The sequence below is a fragment of the Neopsephotus bourkii genome, unplaced genomic scaffold (genome assembly GCF_033783945.1).
Source record: "Neopsephotus bourkii isolate Nb327-2 ecotype Australia unplaced genomic scaffold, CSIRO-AGI_Nbou_v1 NB_934, whole genome shotgun sequence".
NCBI classification, from domain to species: Eukaryota; Metazoa; Chordata; class Aves; order Psittaciformes; family Psittacidae; genus Neopsephotus; species Neopsephotus bourkii.
The window spans coordinates 329,071-354,249 of NW_026901428.1; the positions used below are offsets into that span (position 1 = coordinate 329,071).

The following is a 25,179-nucleotide window of genomic DNA, read 5'->3' on the forward strand; positions in this document are numbered from 1 at the left end:
CTGCATTCAGAATCATGACTATTTGAAGTACTTAAGTAGATGACAGCCCCAAGCAATGTGAGTGCTGAGAACTATTCTGGCTTCTAGAGGAATTGTTGTTTTGGACACAGTGACTATCTTGCTGTGATTTAGAATTGCTTGGAAGCTCACAAATCCCTTTGGAACCATGAGTCTAGCATAAAAACAATGATGTAATATCAACTGAGCAATGATCAATGATAAAGATGAGGAACTTGACCAATGACCAATGATATAGATGAGGAACTCCAAGAAGTTCTTCTGGGTTTCCTACATTATAATCCCCCCTAAAGCCATTGGAGATAGTCAGGATTAGATTGGCTTGCATGAAGGCAGATACACACTGTTTCTGGGATAGTGTCAAAGAAGAATTACACATAGAACTGAGTTGAAGGTAATAATATGCTTTGCTTGACGGAACTGGTTGCACAGCCACATGTTGTAAGTGGCACTATACTACTAGCTGATAAATTGTTGAGGTTGCATACATGAATATCTGTATCTTCATACTACCCCTGTTAAGAGGGGAAGTTTTATCATCTTATTTTTATAGATGGGGGAATGAAGGACTAAGAGCTCCCAACTAAGTGGAGGTCATGCAGGGATTTAAGTCTGAGCACGGAACTGAAACTGTGCTTCTCAAGTGACAGTAAAATGTTTTAACTACTCAATAATACTTTGTTCCCTATTGCAAGTAATATATAATTAAAAGATAGTAATTAATACCTATTTTCAAATGCCTGAATCTCAAACTGACACTGTGTCACACTTTCTGCTAGTGCAACAACCACAGTTCTTCCCTTCAAATGGCAAGGAGTTAAGATGGCAATAATGATTCCCTGTAAGTCCTTTGTAGGCACTTCTTTATGCACCGAGAAATTCTTAGTCTTAGCGGCAGGGAGTTAGAGGCAATAAGGTGCTGGTCACCAGCTTTTCAATAGAGTTGCCTGACTTGTAATCATACTAAAATTCCTGCAGCAGTGACATGATAAACTATATTATAAAGAAACCGCAAGTACTAACTTATCCCTAATAGTCTATTTTGTGACTAAGGACCTTTGCCTATTCCGTACTCTGATTTTATTTCGTAAGAAGTAAAGCAAAGGTCAGCATCACAAACAAATCTCTTGGCTCATTCCTCACTGTACAAGCAATACACTATATTTGAAGTCATTTTGAGATGAAAGATGACACTTCGAAAGGCTCTTCTAGCACTAAAGCAACCATGAAGTACCCATATCTTCCTGAGTCAATCTAGAGATGCTGATCAGCTTAGTGCTGGAGAATTGCATTAAAGGTCAAAGCCAAGAGCAATTAAGGACTGCATGATAAAAAATTGAAGAGTCAATTGGGAAACACAGTGTAAATGAGCCTGATGTTTTCTTTACTTTCTTTGCCTCCTTCTCTAGATTCAGCTAAACACAGTTTTAAGAGGACTGTTCAGCATTTGACAACAGCAGTTACCATGCACAGTGGTGGCAAGCTTCCTTCTCACACCTCTTTGTTCTTGCTTGAGGAAAAGCAAGTCTTGATATTTTTCACTCTTTCTTTCCGACTACTTTTAACCTTTTACCTCTTTTCTTGAATGGCATGGGAAAAAAGGTACTAAAATGAAGGTTTGGAATAATTTCGTGGTGTCTTGTCCTTCTTTATTCTTGTACTTTTGCATAGCCAAACAGCCAAGAAAGAACATGCTACACTTCTTAGCAAAAATCAATGACTCTTTTTCTCTTCAGCATTGTGACTCTAGATGATATATGACAAAGTATGAATTTGACTGTAAAAACAAAGAATCAGAGATCAGCTGAGGGTGGAAGAGGCCTTTGGACACCATGTAGTCCAACCCCTGTGCTTATAGCAGGGGTGGGCAGAGCAGGTTGCTGAGGTCTGTGTCAGAGAAGAGATTCAGAGCAGCCCTGTGGAGAAGGACTTGGGGGTGTTGGGTGATGAGAAACTGAACATGAGTTCAGTGTACGCTCGCTTCAGTGTGCTCTTGCAGCCCAGAAAGCCAACCGTATCCTGGGCTGCATCAAAAGGAGCATGACCAGCAGGTCGAAGGAGGTGATCCTGCCCCTCTACTCTGCCCTTGTGAGATCTCACCTGGAATATTGTGTGCAGTTCTGGTGTCCTCAACATAAAAAGGACATGGAACTGTTGGAAAAAGTCCAGAGGAGGGCCACGAGGATGATCAGGGCACTGGAGCACCTCCCATATGAAGATAGGCTGAGAAAGCTGGGGCTCTTCAGCCTGGAGAAGAGAAGGCTGCACAGAGACCTCATATCTGAAGGGGGCATATAGGAATGCTGGGGAGGGATTCTTCATTAGGGACTGTAGTGATAGGACAAAGAGTAATGGGTTAAAACTCAAACACGGGAAGTTTAGGTTAGATATAAAGAAGTTATTTATTGGGAGGGTGGTGAGGCACTGAAATGGGTTGCCCAGGGAAGTTGTGAATGCTCCATCCCTGGTGGAGTTCAAGTTTTGGACAGAGCCTTGGATGACATGGTTTAGTGTAAGGTATCCCTGCCCACAGACCCTCACAGTCTTACATTTAAACAGAAATTTTGGTATTTCTGTGTGTCTTGTCTCCAGTTCATGTCACTGTGCCCCCCCTGAGATGAGACTGCCCCTTTCAGTCCCTCTGAAGCCAGTGATAAAGAGAAGTAATGTGGTCAGGATTCTCTAATTTACTTCTGCAGCTCACATATTCAATCTTCCCACTGTAAGCACATAGGCCAAAAAAAACTTTTCTTAGTGGGAGTCAAAACTCTTATCTAGTATTATGACCTTAAAACTAATGACCTAATAAACCCACAAAATGTTGTGAGAATTGCAAGAGTAGATGTTTTGCTTTCTAGGTCATCTGCCGTATCTAAGCTTCCATGACAGAGAAAGATGAACCGAATTCTCCTTGAAGTAATCCCATTTGTTTTTTCCTTTTTCCTTATATATTGTCCTTACTGAAGTTTGGGACAAACGTACATGTCTATAGAGAAGGACAGTTTTTTTCAGTTCTGCAGGATTTCCTAAGATGAGGATATGCATCATAAAAACAGGGGAATTAAAAGCTATAGCTTTTTACTAGCAGAGTGTTTAATTTTTCCTTTTGTCCATATTTATTTGCACATTGTACTGTAACTGAACTTCAAAACTTTAATTGCCAAATAAGATGCATATTCTTGCTTCTGGTTTTCTTCCAGACTACAAAGATTATCTGTAAGGTTCATTGAAATAGACACAATGGGACTCTGACGCTGTTACCAAAAGAGGTAGCATTTCTGTGGACTTAGAAGACAGGAAAACAAAATTTACTGAACCAAGATTCTGGATTTCTAATGATTTTGGGTCATAGTTTAGGGTACATTTAAGCCTGATGTAAGAAATATGATAAATTAGCAATTTGGTGTCAAAGGAACTCAAAGATGATGTTCTTCCACATTGGAGACCTCCATTTCCCTCTTTTTATATATAGCTGTTAGGGTGAGCTCTTGACCTCCACCACGTGTTCTCCTTTATTACACTACATATGTAAGATTTTATTTAACTTTTATGTAAGAAACTCAATATAAAGTGGACAGTTAGTACTAATACATATATATGTATAAAAGCATAAAACCTGTAAATCATAGCTCTATGGCAGTTTCTGGAGTAATAAAAAAATAATTAATGAATACCATTGTCTACATAAGGGCTGTTTTCCAAGATGACTGTTTTGCACACTGCAAATCGCAGAAATATAGATTTGCTGAAGCTCATAATCAGCTAGAAATAAGAAGTCACGTTTCCCTGACATAATGTCAGGAGAAGGCTCAAGTCCAAACAAACAAATTGCAATAATTCAGTAACAGTGCAGTCCTGAACCAACATTCCTCAGATAGAATAATAGAACCTGCATCAATCATCAAATGCACCAAAATAAGTCACCTTCACAATACGACCCCACATGATCAGTGTTTCCTGGTCTGGACATGGCTGTTTGTGATTTCCCTTGACTCTCACAGTGTGGTACATAAATGTGGTAGCTTTAAGTTTCTGATACACAACCATTATTCCCTGGCAATGTGTCCTGGGTTTAGCAGTAGCAGTCATTTTTCTTTCTTGGTAGCTGGTGCAGTGCTGTGTTTGGACTTTCGGGCTGGGAACAGAGCTGATAAAAATGATGTTTTGGTTTGGTCAAGGACTTTGTGGGCCTCATGCTCTGCCAGGGAGGAGGGAAGCTGGGAGGGAGCAGAGACAGGACACCTCACCCAAACTGACCAAAGAAGTATTCCATACCACAGCACGTCATGCCCTGGATGTAACAGAGAGTGACCCGGAAGGGCTGGGGGACTCCAGGGTTGGAGGAGGTATTGGTCAGTGCTTGGTCGGGCTGGGGGGGGGGGGAGTTATCGGTCGCCTGGTGATGAGGTGCTGTATTCTCTTCCCTTGTTACTTTCTTTATCATTACTATTATTGGTGGTAGCAGTAGTGATTTGTGTTATACCTTAGTTACTAAACTGTTCTTATCTCAACCCATGGGATTTGCATTCTTTTTGATTCTCCTCTCCGTCCCTCTGGGAATAAGGGGAGGGCAAGAAGGGGGGGAGCGAGTGAAAAGCTGTCTGGCTGGGGTTAAACCACGACACAATGTTATATTCAAGTGACATTATCTCATAGTTCTTGCATATTTTGATGCTTTATACTCCTACAAAAACAGTAAACCTAAAGTTTCTATCCATTTGGTACCTAAAATGAATCATTCAGTGATCCAGCTGAGGATACTTCTTTTGTCTCAGATCTGTGGTACATGATTAAAAATAAGTAATTCTCAAGCTCTATCTACCCAAATGAGATTTGAAGCCATATTGGACTCAATTGTATCTGCAACGACCATATATTTGAATTACCACAAACTGTGAAATCTCATTAACCTCCTTAGATGTCATTAAACAATCTTCTGCTTATTTAGATGTCAAAGCAAGTAATAATTTTCAAAAGTATTCCTCCCATAAAAATCTATCAAATTCAATACAATCGTAGAAAAGTTGCCCAACAGAGAACCAGAAGTCACCACCCTTATACTTACAGTTTGTCTAGCATGGTATTAAGAACTTAAATAATGGGATTGCACATGCTTTCCAGGCAACCTATGCCTGAGCTTTCTCATCTTCTAGTAATTTCTTTCTCCAGTCTTTCTTCCTGCAATATGCACCCAATACTTCTCATTTCTGCTATGAACATAGGGAATGAATGAATTACTTTATCTTTTTAGCACCTTTTTCTGGTTTAAAGACTATTATACCTTTATGAATAAACTTCAGTGTATTCACTATTAGGCTAGGCTAGGCTACATCAGGTTTTCCAGACGGTTCTTCCAACTCATTCTTCCTAAACTATCATTATTTTCCTTATGACTTTCTTTAGCTGGTCTGCTCAGCTCTCAAAATGTAGTACCTGGCATCAGAACAAGCTCAAATAAGACCTTCAACATGTTCATCTTTGTATATTATTGCTGCCTCAGTTTACCACATTCTATTTGTTGAAAGACTTTTTTTCCAGGTTTTTCTTCAGCTAGGCAAGAATGTTTTAACTTCAAGGCATAAGTTTCAAAATAATTTGATCTCTCCCTCTTCTGCTTTTTCTAAAAACTTAAGCATATATTCTATTCCATTATGCAAGTTACTAATGAAAATATTGAGGAGTACCAAAACTGACTAACCCTGGCAAAATCCTGTTTGATAGGTGCATTTGTTTTCACAGTGAGCTATAAATTTCCTAAGCAGTTTTGAAAACATGTCACACTAGTTTTATCAAGACAAAATCTTTCTAGCTTGCTTATGAAGATGTTATACATGCCACTATCATTCTCCCATCCTACTGGAGAATGTCTTACCAGATTTGAAAGCTTTTCTTATTGTATGATTTGATCAGAATAGAACACACATTAAAATGCAGATGCAGTCAGATATGAAGGTTGCTTTGGAAAAAATGTAATAGTTGCATTCTTCTCTTAGCCTGCTCATGGGGGAAAACAGAATGAAATGCCTGGAAACTGGATGCAACAACCCATTCATTGCCTAAAGGCCAGATATTGGCCTTAAAAAGAACCATTCAGACACATCAACAAATATTTTATTATTCTTTTCATCTGTTCTGAGAGATTCTTGGTTAGAAACTGCATTTTTTCCTGCTGGATTTCCCAGGACATACTGCTGTTTATTTAATTGCAGCACCTTTGGCTTCTGTACAGACATGCTACTTCTACCTGCTCTTTTCTGCTTTTTATATTTTACATCCTAAGAATAAGACCGGCATGTTGCATCTGGAGTGCAACTGTTTTTTCCCTGGCTGAAAGGATTGGTGTTGAAAGATACATAACCTTTGCAGCAGCCACATGCTTCTATCTGTTTCCTACTATGTGCTCCCTTATGCATGGGGTGTAAGGGACCAGGTAACTTCGAACTAGCACAGAGAAAAGTCACACTAGTGTGCCATATCAGACACCAGCTCCTGTGTAAATGACTCTTGCCCTGTGTAAATGGTGCCTCTTACCCTGGCACTCAAAAGTGTTGATAGCCTACCTCTCTAGCAAAAGCCTGACTTCTGTGTCTTTTCTTGTTTGCATTAACATTTGAGGGGACAGATCTGCAGTATAATTCAGCCAGATTATAGTCTGCTTTACCAAGCCTTTTAATCAATATTTAAGAGTAAAAAGATAATAGTCTGTTGTTATCTTTATCAGTAACAACAGCTGAATTAACATCCTCTCTATTCACTGCTATAGCTGGACAAAATCCAGAAAATGTCTGAGCGATCAACATCTTTACTGTCTCTCATTGGTTCTTGGCTCACAGAGATGACTGTTAAGTCCCCAGAGTATATGAAGACAGCATGACATGATACATATGTGCCAAGACTGACCACAACATGCACAACCAGACAAAAACAGTCATTGAATTAGTACAGTTGGAAAAGACCTTTCAGATTATCAAGTCCAAACATAGCTAGTACATCAGTGAAAATGTATTCTAAACAAGCTAGTCAACAAATAAATACAGCAACATCTGAACAACAAAAAACAAAAATCTGCCTGCCTACTTGACTTGCTAATAAAAGCTGACTCACACTTTGTACACGGATTTTAAATCTCTAAAATTAAACCTATTAAACAAGTTACAAAGTCTCAGTGAAACCTGAAATTTTGTTTCAGACATTTGGAAATCTGGAAACATAGTTTATCTGAAAATAGCAATGTGCTCATTAATCTTTCAGGTTATGCACGAAGTTAAAACCACAGAGCTTCACTACTGCATGGACAGTTTTTCACGTGTTAGAAAATGGGAGTAAATCACCTTAGGCAATAAGCAGCATATATCAGAAGGTGGCAGCACCGCGACGGTCTGCTGTAGCTGCAGCACACATCCCTGCAATTTCAGTAAAAGAACCACCACACCTACTGCTACATAATAATGCCCTCACAGAGATTATAAAACAGGATGATATGCAGTGTGCTTTTCCAATTTGTAGGCAGTATTTTTGTACGTGACTCAGGGCTGAGTTTTTCTTTTGCTTGAAAATATGTTTATGGAAAAAAAAACCAACTAGCACCACATAGGTATTTTGGAACGCAGCATGTACTTTTCTCAAATACTGATAAAAAGATGAGTAGTTACTCAGTTTCAATTGGAGAGGTTGGGAAGTTATTTTAGCAATAAAAGATTTTTTCTATATTAAACATGTTCCTACCTCTACACAGAAATTCAATAGGTGCCCGTCTTGGCTCCTCTACACTTTGTAAAGTGCACAGTTTTACTTAAGGCTTTAGTGACACCACTGGAGTACTTGTGACCTTTATGTACTGCTTTTTGATCAACCATGTGTGGTATTCTGAATGCCTTTCTGCAAATAGACTGATAGTTCTATTCACTGAGCCCTGTGTGTGTTTCTATTGATTTTACTCGATTACTAATGTAAGGAAAGTTGCTTATATATTGTTTTGTTGGATCAGAATCTCACAGCACAGTTGTACTGTACTCTGCCTTTTGAGCATATGATCTTCCAAGATGCAAGTGCCAAGCAGTGAGAGCTACTAACTAGCTAAACAATGAATCACCAGTTTTAAAACAATGGAGGATAATAGACTGTATAACCTAAAAACTGCAAATCAACAGCAGCATGCCCTTTTACACAACTGATTTTTAATCCCGTTTCCAAAAAATAAAATTACATATCAAGCATACAAATATGCATAGATGCACACAGATTGCCTCTTCTCCATGTGTATAGTCATTACAGTAGGAAAGGAATTCTGAATGTAAAGAAATATCAATCATAACAGGTATCTCATGGCATAATGCACTAATTCTTATTGATACACTTTAGACGATGAGTTACTAAGTATCATGACATAAACAGTGTAAAATAACTTGACAAATAAATAAATAAATAAATAAAACATTTACTTGCTACAGAAATGAGCAAAAGTGATGAACCCCAAATCTGAGCTACCACTAAGTAACTTTTCCTTCTTTTTTCCCTGGAGTAGTTAGAAACATTTGTTTTAACTACTTGCATTTCTGCTAAAAACCATTTCTAAACTAACCGGTGTCCATTGACCATATGTTCCTTGTAGGCTGCAAGCATTTGAAGTAATTAGGAGACATTATTAATGGAAAGCTGTCTCAAGATAATGGTTTTCTGCTATTAGACAAATGCCAAGATGACATTTTTTTGAAGCAAGAAGCATATATCCAGGGACATTCTTCTGGTCTCATGATTTTATTTATCTTATGGCAAACAATTAATGATGTGGATTCTGTTGTAATATCTGATATGCCATGCTCTGGGAAATGGTGGTGACACTGTGTGCTAGTGACACTAGTGGAAAGCTTTGTTCCAGGAGAGACTCTAAAGCCTTGCAGAGACTCTCATTAATACAGTTTAGGTCTGATTCATTAGCAGATCTTGTGATTCACAATACTAGGCCAGGCAGAGCTAAAAAGAAAGGTACCCACCTATGAAGTACATCATCAAATCAATTAGCCCATTTGCTGCTGTGGTATTTTACCTTCCTAGACTTTCATTTGTAAACTTTGGCTGATTAATGTAAAGACAGATTTCCTTCTCACTTTCGTCATTAGCTCATGCACCATGTTAACAACCTCCTATGGTAATATTTCATATGACTCTTGAGAAAAGTTTTCGAAATAGTTAGTGCAGATTATTAGTCTGTGACTTCTTAATGCATGTTTTACATGTTTGTTTTCAGAGCCACTTATTATGCTCAGGATTTCCATTCTGACATACTAATTAAAAGGAAACAAACAAACTAAAAAAAAAAAAAAAAAAGTGTTTTCAAAGCTAAGTGAATGAGAAATTGTTCTGCTAAGTGTGATGCTGCCATCTGATTTACTGTTCAGGTAGTGATGAAAATCAGGCGGAAGTAAAGCACAGGAAGCTTGACTTTGCCAAGTATTTTAATACTCCTTTGCTCCAGTAGCCATTGTAGCACTTGAAAAGCGTAGGATCAGAACCATAGATTCATCACATGGTTTAAATGCCCAAGAAATGACTACAGTGGAAGCTGTGATGATGGTGAAATTTAAAAAAAGCTGAGGAAGTGAAAGCGTGCAAGACAGTCACATAGCACAGAACAGTCACAAAGTATATCCAGATTGATGTATGCCTGCTTAAACCCCTGTCATTTCATTGGATATTTAAGGCTATGAGAATTGACAGCACCTGAACACCTACTACTGAATAAACAATCCAGTGGACCAAAAACAATTTTCCCTTCCCTAATAGAGAGAAAGGACAGTCTAAGCAATAAGCGTGTGTGAGGTCTGAGGAAGGCGGAGATAAATGACATGCACAGAAAAGGAAGATGGAGAGGGTTTATGACCTTTTATTACCCATCAGAAGTAATTTGACATTTTCTTTGTCTATGCCTATCATTGACAAAATATTCAGGGAGAAAACAAAAGTGGGTTTAACAAAAGCACATCCTATGTGATAAAGAGTTTTGTAAGGAGATTTAAAATCCTTACTGCTGAATATAGCTGCTCCTGCCACAATATTTGTACAGAAATCTCTTCACTTTTACAGTAACAGCTCAGTATGTCAAACCAAGCATTAATTTGTGGCGATTTGTTATTGAATGATTTAACAAGTCTCTGGAAATAGATATTAGTGGCAAATTACATAAAATAAAAACTGATTTTTATCGGACCTAATAGGCACCTAAAAAGCAAAAAGAACCTCCCTTAATAATCCGTGGTGGGGTGGGAAGCTACATGATAGTTTTTAATAGTAAAACCGGATAAAATTAACCACCTACAATAAAGTTGCGGTTGGATTAGTTGCAGATGTTCTGAAAGAACCTTCTGAGATACTCTTCTCAACATCCACTAGGTGGCACACAGCGACCGTGTTTAGGTCATCTTATCTCCACAAGCCTCCGATTCATACAGCCGATAAAGAACTGCATTATTAATTTATACCACTGCATCCACTCTACACCTAATATTTGTTTAGCCAGCTGTTTCCTCTAATCCTCCTTAAATACCATTGATTGAAATCCTAAGTATATTCAGACTTTTTTTTTTTTTTTTACCTCAAAGAACATTTTGTTACAAGCTACAAGTTACAAGCTGCCTTTTCAAGTGCAGTACTGTACACTACAGTTACTAACAGCAGAGACAGAATGTCTAATACTTCCTCACAAGCAACAGCAGCAGCTTGTCACATGAAAATCAATTTTTTTCCCCCAAAGCTTTTCACTTCCAGAGGGTTTTCAGTAATGAAATGAACTGTCAGGTTTACAACAAAACAGAAATGCAAAGTATTGCAACTTCCAAGGACAGTTTAGCTACTTCAATGAAAAGGCAAATGAAAAGCAGAAAATACTTATTTCAGTTCTCACACTTTAATCCTTGCAGTGAATTGGAAACCTCTGAATATTTTTAAACAAAAACAATTGCAAAATCGCTGTTCACTTGAAGATATCAAAACACTTTTTAAAGGTTGGTCAATATTATTTCCAGATTTTTCCTGAGGGGCAATGACGTTAAGTGACTTCATTAAGTAAGTATTGATAACAGTCCTTTTGGCTGCAGACTGTGACCAACAGAGGACAAAAATCTTTAGTCACATATCAGCATATCAGAGAAGCTAGGGAGCTGCAGTAGAAAATGGTCTTCTTACCAATTTCCAACCTGTAAAAACAACAGTGCACTGCAGCATGCCACAGAAACCCTCCACCATTTTGTGAAATCTCCCTCTGCAAGCCTCAAGTCTTTGTACTACTACAGGATGGTTTTAGTATCTGCTAGTTGTTTTAACCACGCTAACTGAAACTGAAAGGAAACCGCACCCGTTAGGTTCAAAATGAAAGGTTGCTATGCTGTGATTTACACTGTCAATCATGTCTCTGAAGATGATGTTGCTGTGGATAATAGTTTTCTTCTTAATGACACAGGGGTTTTTTCCTCTTTCTCATTAGACTCTGCTTCTACATTCAGGAATCTTGTTAGGAAGAGAGGCCTTTTGGCACAATTTCTGTGCAGACCAGCAGTGTCTTTTTTTTTTTTTTTTTTTAAACTGACTTTTTTTTTTTTTTTAAACTTGAAAAATCTGCTCTCTGCAAATTTTTCCTATTTTGGTTTAACTGTTATGTTGAAAATTATCACAAATGAATCTTTTTTTCTTTCTTTATGCTCCTTCCTAAATTCTTCCCTCTTCCCTTTCCCCTTTTCAATAGACCTAATACAGGTAAGTGCACACAGGTCAGTCTCAGATAATGCATCTGGAGCAACTCCACAGCTGAAGATCTCTCTCCATTTGGTATGAAAAGCCAAGGAAGCATGAGCTGTTTCTTTGCATCATAATGATCTAGCATTCTGCATGACACACTGCATGAGAATGCTGACTCCTGGTTCCCTCTCCATGGGAGCTGAGAATAATTTTCCTGTTTATGATACGTTTCTGCACGTGCTGAAAATACTCTCTCTAGAAACAGTGTTTATTGGCAGGGTATGTATCCATAGTTACACAGCCTCACTGCATCCACGTTTTCAACTACTACATCATGCACTGTTTTCCCAAAAAAAACAATAGGAATTTTTCCAGAATGCTTCTTTCCACATTTAGGCACTAGAACAGTCCTGCCAGCCATATATACAAAGTCAATGCTGTTAGCAACCTACACAATTCTCTTGTGCATGTTGCCAGGTCTCCAGAGTCTCCCAAAGGTTTTGTATCAGTTACATGACATCACACAGCAGCATACATGAAAATATTCCCTGAAATACCCTAACAGTAATGAACACCCTTTCTAATGATATACAAACAGCAAGAAACCTCCTTAATGCAAACATACAAATGCTTTCCAACCCTTTATGTCTAAACGTACCATGCAAGTATTTTTGTCACGAAAAACATTTTGAACGACCGCTGTATATGCATTTGACCCCAAATCTCTAAAACAAACAGCCAGTAAAATGATACAGTTAAGATAGCCACGGACCAGCTAGTGAGCAGCTATACATTCAAAATGCTGTGGCATCCTAAATCTTCTTGGTGAGTGGACACGATACAGAAATCAATGCCAAATGCTATTCAGGCTTTCCCTGACAATAAATAGCCAAATATGACATCAGTATGTAATTTATCACACCTTATTAAAATCGTCTTACTTCTAACTGGATGGTCACTTCTTTATGAAAACGTACTCCAGCCCTTGAAATTCTTGCTTTGTCTAATGTCCTCCTTTTCCTACATCTTAAAAACTTCTAAAAGCATCTGACTGGATGGAGAAATCCCCCAGAAAAGACGAACCCCTATGAAATGCAGAATCCCATAGGAGGAAACCACAGAGTAGCAGTAGACAACTTTTGTCTTTCAGACAGAATCTGCAATTGCAATATGATCTCTCCTTTGGTAACACACAGCAATTAAAGTCAAACACATTGAAGTTAATCAGTTTCAATCCGTCTTTCGTCCTTGTCCCCCACCTCAGCTGCCAAATTTAGATTGCTTGAAAATTCCTCTAGTGCAGCCCTGGAGCTGATGCCACAGGCACTGGTTACTGGATCCACATCCAGCTTAGAGAAATAACGGAGAAAAACCCTTTCCCAAAAGTTTGGTTATAATTTGGTTTTTACCTTGCACAGAGCTCCTGAGTTGAGATGCTCTCAGAACTCTCCAGCAGTTTGAAACAGAGGACAGCAAAGTGCAGAGGAAGTTTTTGGTGCTCACCTTAAGTCAGTGTGTGTGTGTGCCTATGTCCCGAAAGACTTTGTGGCTCTGGGTGGCAGAGGACCTGATTCAGGGAAGAGAGAGACACTTTCTCACCGTGAGGAAAAGAAAAGCAACACGTCATGAGTTAAGTACGCCTCCAAGATGTCTTAATTACAGCTCAACGTGCTTTCCAGTCAGACCCCAGGAATGAGAGGAAAAAATAAACCCACACACGCGGTTTCTCTCTCACACACACCCACTCCGACCCAGCACGCTGCCCTGTCCCTCCAACTCCCTGTCCTCACCCCTCAGGTCCAGCCCTCCCAGATCCGCACCTAAAACAGCCTCTTAAAATGCACACAAGTCCCGAGCTAAAAACGACACGCGGCGAAGAAAAAAAAAAAAAAAAAAATTCAAAGAAAGAAAAAAAAAAAAAAAAAAAAGAAAGAAAGAAAGTGATAGTGTTTCTCATGAAGGGATCACTGGATTTACAGATTTAGGGTGTGCAACACCCTGAGAAACATGATCCTTATTGCCTCTGCTCCTCTCCAGCCCCCCTCCCTCCCCCCAGCTGCTCATTATTTACCCCCCACCCTACCATTAACTCTGAGGGTGGGAATATGCTTTCAGATGGGGAGAAAGTGATGCATGAAAAGCGGCGGGGGGGAGTGGGGTGTAGTGCGGTGTAGACAGCTGGACCTAACAGGATCCCGTTGTGTTTTTATTTTACCCCCAACTTCCAATTGAATTATTAATCCCGGAAACAAGTCCAGCTTCTCCTATTACACCCCAAACACGGAACATGCCTTGCTGACAGCACTGGCATTGCAAACCCCTGAAGCCAGGCAACTGTTGGCCCAAAATCTTTATGCAATTTCTAAACACCATCTCGGGTTAAAGTGTTCCTCCAGCACCAGAAATATCTGGATTATGGTGCTTTTCACATCAGGAGACACATGACCTCAAAGGAGTTTGCTAAAATTCATGCAATATGTGGTTTTAACCCTCTAAAGCCCATGGCATGAAATGCACACACATCAAACCTTACCTCTTACAACTGCAGACAAAAGGTGCTGTCATAGTCTTATCTCTAAATGTGTTACTTAACATAAACAAACAAAACCAAAACCCCAAATCAAACAAAAGGAGAAAGAAAAAGGACAAATGAAAAGGCCAAGCCTTGATGGTGGACTGAATACTGGTTGGCAAATTGGGGTCCAAACAGTATTTTTTTTTTTGTTTTTAGTGGAAAGCAAGTGTAGTTGCTCTTCTCCACTTGAAAAAAATAAGGCTTTTGACGCTCAATCTTCAAAGAGATGCAAACCTGAATCCTCAACCTCTAAATTCTCCTGGATGAGAAAAACACATGTAATCCAGGAAACTTGGTTCATTTTACCCCCTCTATCCCCCCCTTTTCCAGCTAAACAGAAGAATGTGACTGCATCACACCCATTGCAACTCTCCAGCATCACCTTTCAGCCCAGACCCTGCCAAGCTTTTATCATTGTGGCTGTCAAACTCTCAGCCCACACCATCAAAAGAGGCTGCAGCTCATCAATCCCCCGCGACCAGGAAATGCGAGAGCTTAACAAACGCATCCTGGCGCAAAAGCACATCTGAAAACACGAGCTGTACCAGAGCCACCAAGCAGGGGTAAGTCACTGCTGTGGCCCATCAGCTCCTTCACGGCGGATCCCATTGGCCAGAGAAACAAGCAGCAAACAGGGCTCTGCTTAGAAATGTCAGGGTACTGTTGTGCGCGGTCATCAAAAAAGGTGACAAAAGAGGAGCAATGCCTTTGTTTGGTGATAATCGGGTACAGGTGAACACAGGCGAGGCACCCGAACTGTAAGATACAGCCGCGCCTGGGACGGGGTCTCCCCCGGAGCTGAGGAGTGCCTTCAGAAGCGCCGTCCCCGGCCCCTCCCGCCCAAACAAAGACACGTCTCTTCCCGGCGGCGGTGACAGGCCCGTCCCGCGGATCCCCGTCGGTCCCCGCCTTCCGGCAGCAGCCTCCGCTGGGGCGGAAGCGGCGTCAGGTTTCAATAACAGAGGGGACTTTGATGGGGTGCGGGCCGGGCGGGATAGCGGCGGCTGCCCCACCCGCCTTGCGGTTCTAGGGCAGGGCTGAGGCGGCTTGGCTGGAGCCCTCCCCATCTCGGTTCCTTGTCCTCTTTGTGTCTCTCCCTCCTCGTAGTGCTGTGGCTGCCCGCGGCGACTGGTGGGGAGAAACGCGGCCGGCGCCTGGCTCTGCTGCCTCATCTCAGGTCCCAGCGGCAAACCCACTCCGCGCCTGACTCTAAGCGGGCAGTCCATTAAGTATTTCCACTGCAGTTATGTGTCAGGGTATTTCCTTCCCTTTCAGTACGTAAAGGTTTTTTTCTTGTAGAGACAGCTGGAGAGGAGCTTTTGACAAAGGCCTGTAGAGACAGGACAAGGGGAATGGCTTTAACCTGACAGGGGAGATTGAGATAAGCTCTTAGGCGTAAGTTCTTCCCTGTGAGGGTGCTGAGGCCCTGGCACAGGTTGCCTAGAGGAGCTGTGGCTGCCCCATCCCTGGCAGTGTGCAAGGCCAGGCTGGACGTGGCTTGTAGCAACCTGGTCTAATGGGAGGTGTCCCTGCCCACGCTGGGGGTGGAACTGGATGAGCTTTAAAGTCCCTTCCAACACAAACCAGTCTGGGATTCTATGCTAAAGCCTTCTAGTGTATTAAAATGAATTCGGGCACATTATGGCATTTGAAGACTTGTCTAATAGAATGATGTTGATCAATAATCTTTATCACAGTATGACCAGCCCTGACAGTGTTCAGGGCCAGGTAAGATGGGGCTAGGAGCAACCTGGTCTAGTGAAAGGTGGCCTTGTCTGTGGTAAGAGGGTTGGAACTGGATGAGCTTTAAGGTCCCGTTGAACCCAAACTATCTGTGATTATCAACACAATGTGGGGTTTTATAAACTACAGAGGCAGTAAGCTCTTTGTAGGCTGAGTGGGGTAGAAGTGCGCTGAATATATCTAAACACTTGTAAAGAATGTTGGGGCATGTGCAGAATACCTACTCCTTTTACTAATGAACAAAAAAGTGGAAAGACAACAGTGGGATGGGGAAAACACTGCCAGCTCCATTGATAGCAGAGTCCGTAGCACTCGATGAGTAGGTAGAAAATTAAGGTAGTCTTTTTCCCATGAATCTTTTATGGAAAAGTATCAGATGACTACATAAATTTGAAATAAATGGAAATGACAGTGAATTAGCTCATAACATTCTTCTGGTTTATTTCATGCCATTTTTTTAAACCCTGAAACCTATATGCAAGGCTATATTGGATTGAGGGGCTTTATAATTACAGCTAGATGTGTAGCTGGAAGTCTGGTGCAAAGCAGACCCAGAAGCAGTCTGTGGTTGAGCATGTCCGTCAGCTGCTGGTTGCAGGATATTAAGAGGGTGGGTTAGTGGAAGATTTATTTTTTTCCTGCTTTTTCATATTCCTTTTTCAGGCCCCCGCTGCTAGACTTTGCTGAGCAAGAGACTGAATGAGATGAGCATTGTTTTGAGGTAGTTTGAATGTTCATGTGTGAAGTTTTAGATGTTCTCGTCTTGAGCAAAGATGTAGGTTCAAAATAAGCATAATGTTCATTATAGGCTTTGCTTAAGAAGACCATCTCCATACTGCAGGTATTTCTGGTTAAATAAAAAGCTCTGCATAGCTAGCATGAGCTACAGTACACAGTCTCAAAGCACTTTCCTGATTAGCACTCAACAAAGGTAAATAAAAAAGTGATTTCCTATTCTGTCAAGTTTGGAGGTGTAATGTGCATATCTTGGTAGTGATGTTTCTGTATAAATTTTAGAGAGATGTTCAGTTCCAGCTGAAGAGCAGCTCTGAATGCATATTGGTGCTCCAAGCGTATTCAACTTCTTTGGGAAGCATAAGTCACTGAAGGATCGTGTCTGTAATAGTGATGAAAGATGTTGCATTGCTTTTCTTCCAGGTTTACATTTTTTTTTGTTCCCCCTAATACTGACCATGAAAGCTTGCAGATTGAAAGCTGTTTGCTTAGACCCATCCCAGGTAAGATGAACAGGTATTATGTTTGCTTTTACCTAGGAACTCTGTCATGATGGGCAGCTTCATAGCCTGGTGATTATTATTCCTAGCACCTCAGACCATGGCAACAACTCAAAAAAGATGAATGTTCAGTATTGTTGTACAAAAGATCCTGAATTTTCCTTTTCCATATGGATGCAAAGATGGCATTTTCTGCAAAAGCTAGTGTGATTTATGCAGTATTAGACCACATTTGCAAAGAATTTGTAAATTCCCTTTGGAACCACTTAAAATTTAAACAACAACTAAAATGTAGATTTCATGATAAACCAAAAGAGAAGAAGAATTTCAGGGTTTCTATTTGGTTTAACAGGTTTATCACTTCTTCAGCTTGCTTGATTTTGAGTTAACCAGTTTTTGTGTTAACCCACTTCTGGAGCACTTAAAAGTCCTGCTGGGGGGAGAGTGGATTGCAACTATAAACCTATAAAGCAGAGGTGAAGATTAGAGTTCCTCAGTGTTGCATTTGGGATTTGTCAAAAAATCAGGTGTTAGCAAGCAGCGCTGGGCACATCTTCCTGCTAGGAGATTGTTGTCCTATAATATGAACATATAGTCTATTCATTTTACACAACTGTTTTTTGTTATTAATGTTCCTTTATTGACTGTCATTCTTCTTACACCTGTCTTCCTGACCAGTAATGGTTCTGCTACACGACACTGGTCCCAAAGGCACCACAGACACTTCCACCTTCAGGTCCTCTCTTAGTTGTTTTTACTGCCACTTACCATAATTTTCATTTGCAGTCATTCACTTACTTTCCAGTTCATGTGACAGTGATCTTTTGCTAGACTCTCTTAATAACACTGTATCATTTTCTTTAAAGAATAACAGACAGCTAGCTGAAACTTCAGGGCTCTGACAACTAATTCTGTGCTACAATACTTAGTGGAGTAAACTGAAAAGATTTATGTGATCTTTGTGTACTTAATAAAAACTTTGTATTTATCTTGGCTGTTGTCCTCAGTCCTCGAGTTCAAAGCTAGCTGTTGTAACTGTGCAGTTTTAGCTTAGTAGCAATTATCTTTTGATAATGTATTCACATACATTGAGATATTCTGTCTTAAGCCCGACAAGGAGAAAGCTGTAAAAGAGTCTTCTTTGGCACAAAAATGAGGTACAGTTCGTCCCACTGAGGAAGAAGACATAAGGTAAAAGCTAATAATATAGTGAAAAGTATGGGTTATAAACGGCTGTTTGGAAAATTCAGCAGGATGGATGCTATGAGTCACTGGTATGAGGCTGCAGAAATCTACAGGAAAAAAGTAGTAGAACATCCTAATTTTAAAACAAATCCTACATATTCATAAAAATTCATTACTGAAAAAAAACCACTGAGGAGAAATACAAACACTGGGAGAACTCAAGCAACATCCATAAAAAATTAAATTGTAATCAAATTATAATCAAAATATATGAAGACGTACGTTTTCCAAACTGACTGAAAATACAGGAAATTATTCTATGCCAGCTGAACAGCCAGCTTTCCATTTGAGATTATTTATAGTTTCTTGGGTTACAGTGTTTTGTCTTCCTTTTTGCAAGTTAGAATTTTTACAATATGAAGTTGTTTTCTTCAGGAAAACCTGTCTTAGTTAAAGTTTCAATGACACAGAGTTTTGGATATTCGTAGCTGTATAGTACTCCTGGCTACGTAATCTTTTTCTGTTTACAGTATTGTCATTTCTGCTGCTTAAGAAATGCAGCAACAAAAAGAGTTCGTGAAAAAAAATACCAATTTTATCACTTTTAACATCTGTTTCTGTGGAGACAGATGTCTGATCTCTGTTAATAAAGGAATTTGCATGGTCTTCATTTTGCCTGATAGTATCAGGAAAATCATTTTGATACAAATACACTTTTGATTTAGCACTTCATCACACAATCTTTCCACATTTCCCTACAGAATTTTGATTTATTTTGTCTTCTGATCTCTGTTATCTTTGCCCTGGAACTGGATTGGACTTACAAACTTGGGCGAGCTCCAGACTTTCTGAGAACTCTTTTAATGTTAATACTTTGTCTCACAAGTAGTTGTGACTCTTCAACGCACCAGACCAGTTGTGTGTTTTATTCTTATCTTCTGTGTGTTCTATAAATTTTGTTCTTAATTATGTTTCTGTTTTTCTGGGAGACTCTGAAGATGAACTGGTGAGACAGAAGTAGAATGGGATCAAGAAGCGAAGAAGGCAGAAAAGAAAGAAGAAGAAAAGCTTTGTAATGTTGTGTATAAGCAGAACCAGGAAACTTTCTTCTGTCAACGTAGAAGTTAGTGAAATACCTTGTACTTACACTCCTACACATCTCAAAGGTCTCACAGGTGTTCATGCACTGCACATCCCAGGAATAAACAGCTTTTATGCCATTAGATGGAAGAAAATCAAGCCTTGAAATATGTCTTAGGAAGTGATAAGAAAAAATTTGTGAGGTAATCATTGAACTGCAAGATCAGTAGTGAATAAGATGCTTTTTAAGCTACAAACTTCAGTTTTCTTAAATGCTGATTTTCTCATATAGACATTAAGATGAAAAAAAAAAAAAAAATCACCAGTTCTTGTACGTTACTTGATTTGCTTTTACCACAGTCATTTGTTAAAAGTAGCACATATGACTGCAATGTCAATTGACTCTCAGAAAGTCGATGAACTTCCACTGTGACTGTTGGCAAGTCACTGATTCCTCTGTGTGTGAAGAATGTATTATGCCAGGAAGATCAGAGATACTCCCCAACGGAGACTAGATAACATTTTTCAGTCTGTAAGAATGTGACTGACTGTTGATAATTGGTATCACGAAAGAGATGATTTCAGGCAGTCGTGGTGTTCTCAAAGCAAAAAGAGGTGAGTCCAAGGAATGGCCTTGCATGGAAAACTAAGGCAGATTTCACTCAGTGATGCACCAATATCAACAAAATGTTGCTGAACTGAAACACGATTCCTGATTATTTCTGTCATCTTCCAAGCTATTCAGACAGGAAGAAACACTTTTTATTACTGAACTACCAGACAGTTCAAGCCACTAGCGATACATTTTTCTTTTTTACTGGCTGTTCTCCTATATTATTAGATGTTGTTCTCCTATATTATTAGAACTGAAGTGCCAAAGAAAAGGTTTTCATCAGTCTCCAAAATGTCTAGAGTAATCTCAGTCAGTACAGCTTTTAACCACATGGTTGTGCCATTAGAAAAAGAGACAGCTTAGCTTTCCAATAGAGTATTTTCAAGTGTCTGTTTTCCAGGTAGAGAATATGCTGGTGAGTTTGGTTAACTGGTGTCTAGTCATGACTTGTGTTCTGACATGCTGTGTACCTCCACGGTAGGATTGTGCTGTAGAGTTGCAACTTTGCAATGTATTTCTTGTGCTAAAAGGTGGTTGCTGGGGCATTTTAAACATGGGCAGTTGTAGTTAACTTCAAACAATAGTGCCTCTAACAATTTTAGTGTCATAAGAGTTTGGATCATGAAGTCCATGCAAGAGCCAGTAGTCTCAGCCACTTGACTGTTAAGGAGGCGGTGAATGCAGCACGCTGCATTTGCCTGGGACAAAAGACCAGCTGCTATCCAGAGGCAAAGAGATAAGCCTTCAAGCTTGCTTGCTCACACTCTGAGGCCAGCTGGCCTAGAAATATGTAGGACTGAAACTGTATCACAGTTTTGGGTCGCTTTTTGTTTGCACATATAGTTGCCTGGATTTGCAGATGCAGTCTGAGGTTTGGATGGATGAAGTTTGCCATCCAAAACTGCAGAGGCTCAGACATCTGTATTTACAAGTTGCTGTCAGTAACTGACCCAAAGAGTCCTTCTTTAAAGAATGTGTGGCTTTATTTTACAGCTTCCATTCTACATAAGGAGTTTCTGTATCACACTTAAAACATACAAAACCCATTCCTGACCGAAACAAGAGACAAACATGGTATACCACTTATTCTGAGAAATATTTAACACTTGCTCAGATCCACAGTTCCACTGAGGTAGGATTTCTAGTGTGAGTAAAGGGCAACACTATCTAGTCCCAATTATTATTGCTATTTTAGCTTAGTATTTCATGTAGGTAAATAGGATAATATGAACCGTAATGCTGTCAGTGTGTGACTGGTACAACTCTAACATCTCTGAGCAAGGCAATTCATTACTTTTGCTTCCCAGGGGTTGTGAACAAAATTAAAATTTCTATAAGAACTGATTCCCTGAAGGTCCAGGGTGACCTCTTTTCTCATTTTCATGATAGGGCCTTAAATCAAATGCAGCAGTTTTCCATTAGTATATTTAATTTGCTTGACAGCATGACATTGTTGGTATTTAGGCTTAAATTCATACTCTGTCAAATCTCGTTAGTTTATTTTTATAAGGATCATCTCGATTGTAACTCCCTGGCTTCAATAATCACTAAGATATCTTTTAATAACCGTGCGACAGTCTGGTATCACTTTCATGTTTATGTGCTGCTTTGTGGTTTCCTACAGGAATTGCCTCAAATGAGAGGTGTTAATATTTGGGGGGGGGGAAGTATTTTTTTATTTCTTATATTGTCTTAAAATCTACTAATGTTTCAGTGTCCCAGCTGTCAAGGAATATTTTCTCCAAATAGTTTGATGAGTAGTTGTGAGCTGGTGAAGGAGAACAACATGACAGCCATTTGTTTCTCTGTTGCCTTTGAGCAGTTTGTATAGGTAACGGTTTTGCGGTAGAAGTGTAACAATGACATGTTGAGCTTTTCAGACAATTCAGTGTCAGCTGTCATGCACAGCAGTCTGTAGAAGTTATTTGTGGTGCTATTGGAAAGTTATGGATTGCATGATTCTGTACAAAGAAAGTACTCACTTTGTCTTTCGAGGCTATTAAATAATTTTCTGCAGGAAGTTTTTTGTCCTCCTGTTTTCTTGTAATAGCATATTCCTTTTTGATAGCAGTATTCTTACCTGTATGTATGCCTTTCATGGTAATTTCTGAAAGTGCTAGAATTAATACTAATTATTTCAATATGCATATGCCCACACATATAATTTTACTCGTCCTCTATGCAGTTCTTTGTCAGGGCAGCTGTACCTACTAACACAGGAGGAAAACCTGGATGTAGGTATTCTCATTTGCAGCTTACTTATCCTTGGAAAAATTGCCACAAGGGGCAAAAACTTTGTCTAACTTGTAACAAGATCCAGTGAATCAGTTATGATACTATCTTTTGATTCCTGCCTGGGTGGAGCATTTTAAAGTGGATTCTCTGTCAGTGTAAATATATTACATATATGCACAGAAGATGTGGCTGCCAATAACTTAGTAATTTTAAATATTCATAAGTGTAGCATTTGTACATTGGAGTGTATTCTCAACCTGATTTTGAATGTTACAGACTAATATTTTTCATTTGTTGAATGATTCAGGGTGGAAAATATTCATAAAGTTGTAAAAATATGTTGACTTTGATCCTTCATTTTTCTTTCTAGGAGGACTGAAAGTCTTTGCAGTTACTGTAAGTGGAAAATCAATATAATAAGAAAATGTTGATTTATCTTTTCATATGGAAATAAGTCTTCTGAACATAGAGTCTTAAAGAGACCAGATTCAAAGATTTTTTTTTTCCCTGTTAGATGAGGATGGTTATTTAAGAAAACAGCTTAAATGGGAGAAAAACCTTATTCACCAGGGTTGAAATTAACTTCACCTGCATAAATTCTGAATAATCATGTATGAAACCATTCATACGAGAAGGAAAGCCAAATGTTTTTGGAATGCTGAAGTTTTATATTTGTCAGCTATGCCACATTACTTAAAATTGAGCCCTGCATAGTGATGGTCAATCAGTTCAGCCCAGCTTTCTCTGTACTTCTGCAACAAATAAAAATATATCAGGTACATCACTGCTGTTGGTAGAGGAGCTAGAAGAAGGGAAGCAGAGGTAAAGACATGAAAAATGGTAAAATAAAATCTAGTGAAGCCTTGCTGTGGATAATTATAGCAATGTTTTCGTAGCTTCACAAATATTTTGACTTCTAAAATGCCTAATATGGCATTTAATTTAATTTAATTTGTATTTTATTATTTTTATTTTATTTATATTTATATTTATTTATATTTATTTTATTATTTATTAAATTTGTATTTAATTTAATTTTAATTTAATTTGTACTTCTAAAAAATAATTGTTATGTGCAATGTATATTTGTGTATGTGTCTTTTCTAAAAATCTGATAGTTATTTTTTGCCCTGACTAATGAAGAATTCTTTCAAGCATGCCATAGTCAAAAAAAAGAAACTCCCTTAGTCTTTTCCTGTGTCATATACTAAATTTCAGATGAAGCTGGTATTATTTTTTGGTCCAATTCTTTATGTACGATTTTATTCTGTAATACCAATAGAGATGAAATAAAGTGTTTTTCAGTTGTCTGAACATTTTCTGTGGACTTCTTTGCAACAGGAGATCATTACTGAAGTGGTTTGTGAAAGGGATTATCCTTCTTTCCAGCAGTGGAATAATTTCATGGCCATAGTAAACCTTTAGAACAAGGCTGAGCAATGATGGCAACATTATCTTATTTTTAAATATTTTGTGAATGTCATTTAAATTATGCTATTTTCTTCATATCAGCAGACTTTTGAGCCGTGGTGATTAAAGCATCTGTGCAATCCACTGCACAGAAACTCAGTTTGAAAGAAGTGTTTCTGAATATTGAATTTTGGACTCCTCACGTTCCTTTAATATTACAATAATAGAATACCTACTGATCTCAGTGGCAGCTTTCCAGTATTAGGAACTACAAAGAAAAAGCCATACTGAAAAAAAAATAAAATTCCTAGTTTACCCAGGAAATTATTAATTTCCATTTTAAAGGACCAGAAAGTTACTGTTTTACAAGGAGGTGTCTATGACCTATTGGATGAAGCAGTGTTATCCAAGATATAGACGATCAGGTCCCAAGCAGTGAAATGATTCAGTATTTTTACACACACGATCTGAAGTTTCTGTATTTTCTGCAGATTTAGGGAACTATTTCTTCATTAAAAATAGACTCATGCTTCTAAAGCCACTTAACTACTTGTACAGTAAACTTAGAAAGGTAAAACATAGAAGATACCAGAAAGTATACCTGTTTGTGCAGAGTTTGATGCTGATTCGCAGTAAAGTCAGAGGTAGCTGGTTTTGCTGCCAGGTAGAAACCCTAGAATGCACAACTAGTGAAATGCACACTTAAATAGATGTAATGATACATTCTGTGGCAAGAGAGGGATCCTTCATGTGACCTAAATTGGGCACCAGAAAGTCAGAATGAAGGTACTGGCTTGAGCACTGTGGCATGAGAAAGCAGAACATCTGGTTTTGAATTTAGCTACCTACATTTAGCCTGTATTTTAATTTTGGACCTACAATATCGATTTGGAACTTGCCTTTGCCATCTGATCCTGGATAAAATATCCTCTATTCATTCCGTGGGGATTTTTTTCAGGGCAACCTGCTGGGCAAACTGCTGTTGTTATTTTTAAATATCTGATAAATATTATGCAATGTAAGTTTATAAAAATGCTGCAGTTATGGTGCCAGGCTTTCAAGAAAAAGCAGTTGCTATGGGATGGCTCAGATTAGATTAGTATTCACATTTTTTGGTGGGATCTACCTTTCTTCCTGGATACATAGGCTCACATTCTGAAAATCACATTGATGCCAAGACTTAGTTCACAAGCAAATTCAGAATAAGACAAGCTCAGTCTGAATAAAATTTCCAGCATGTGGCCTTAAATGCATTTAAAGAAAGAAATCAAGCAAATTTACACATTAGTTAAAAAACAGTACATGACGTCTAATATCTTTGCATATTGGAAAATATTTGTCCCAGTGAAATTATC

At 38.9% G+C, this 25,179-nt stretch overlaps 1 protein-coding gene across 2 annotated transcripts in view; it reads right to left on the reverse strand.

Moving 5' to 3' along the window:
- HAPLN1 (hyaluronan and proteoglycan link protein 1) overlaps positions 1-13,467 on the reverse strand; it is a 64,067-nt gene extending 50,600 nt beyond the window's left edge. For both annotated transcript variants that reach the window (XM_061357969.1, XM_061357966.1), the window contains exon 1: positions 13,158-13,467. The gene's annotated coding sequence lies outside the window, so the exon portion shown is untranslated. The remainder of the gene's footprint in view (positions 1-13,157) is intronic.
- Between the last annotated feature and the right edge of the window lie 11,712 nt (positions 13,468-25,179).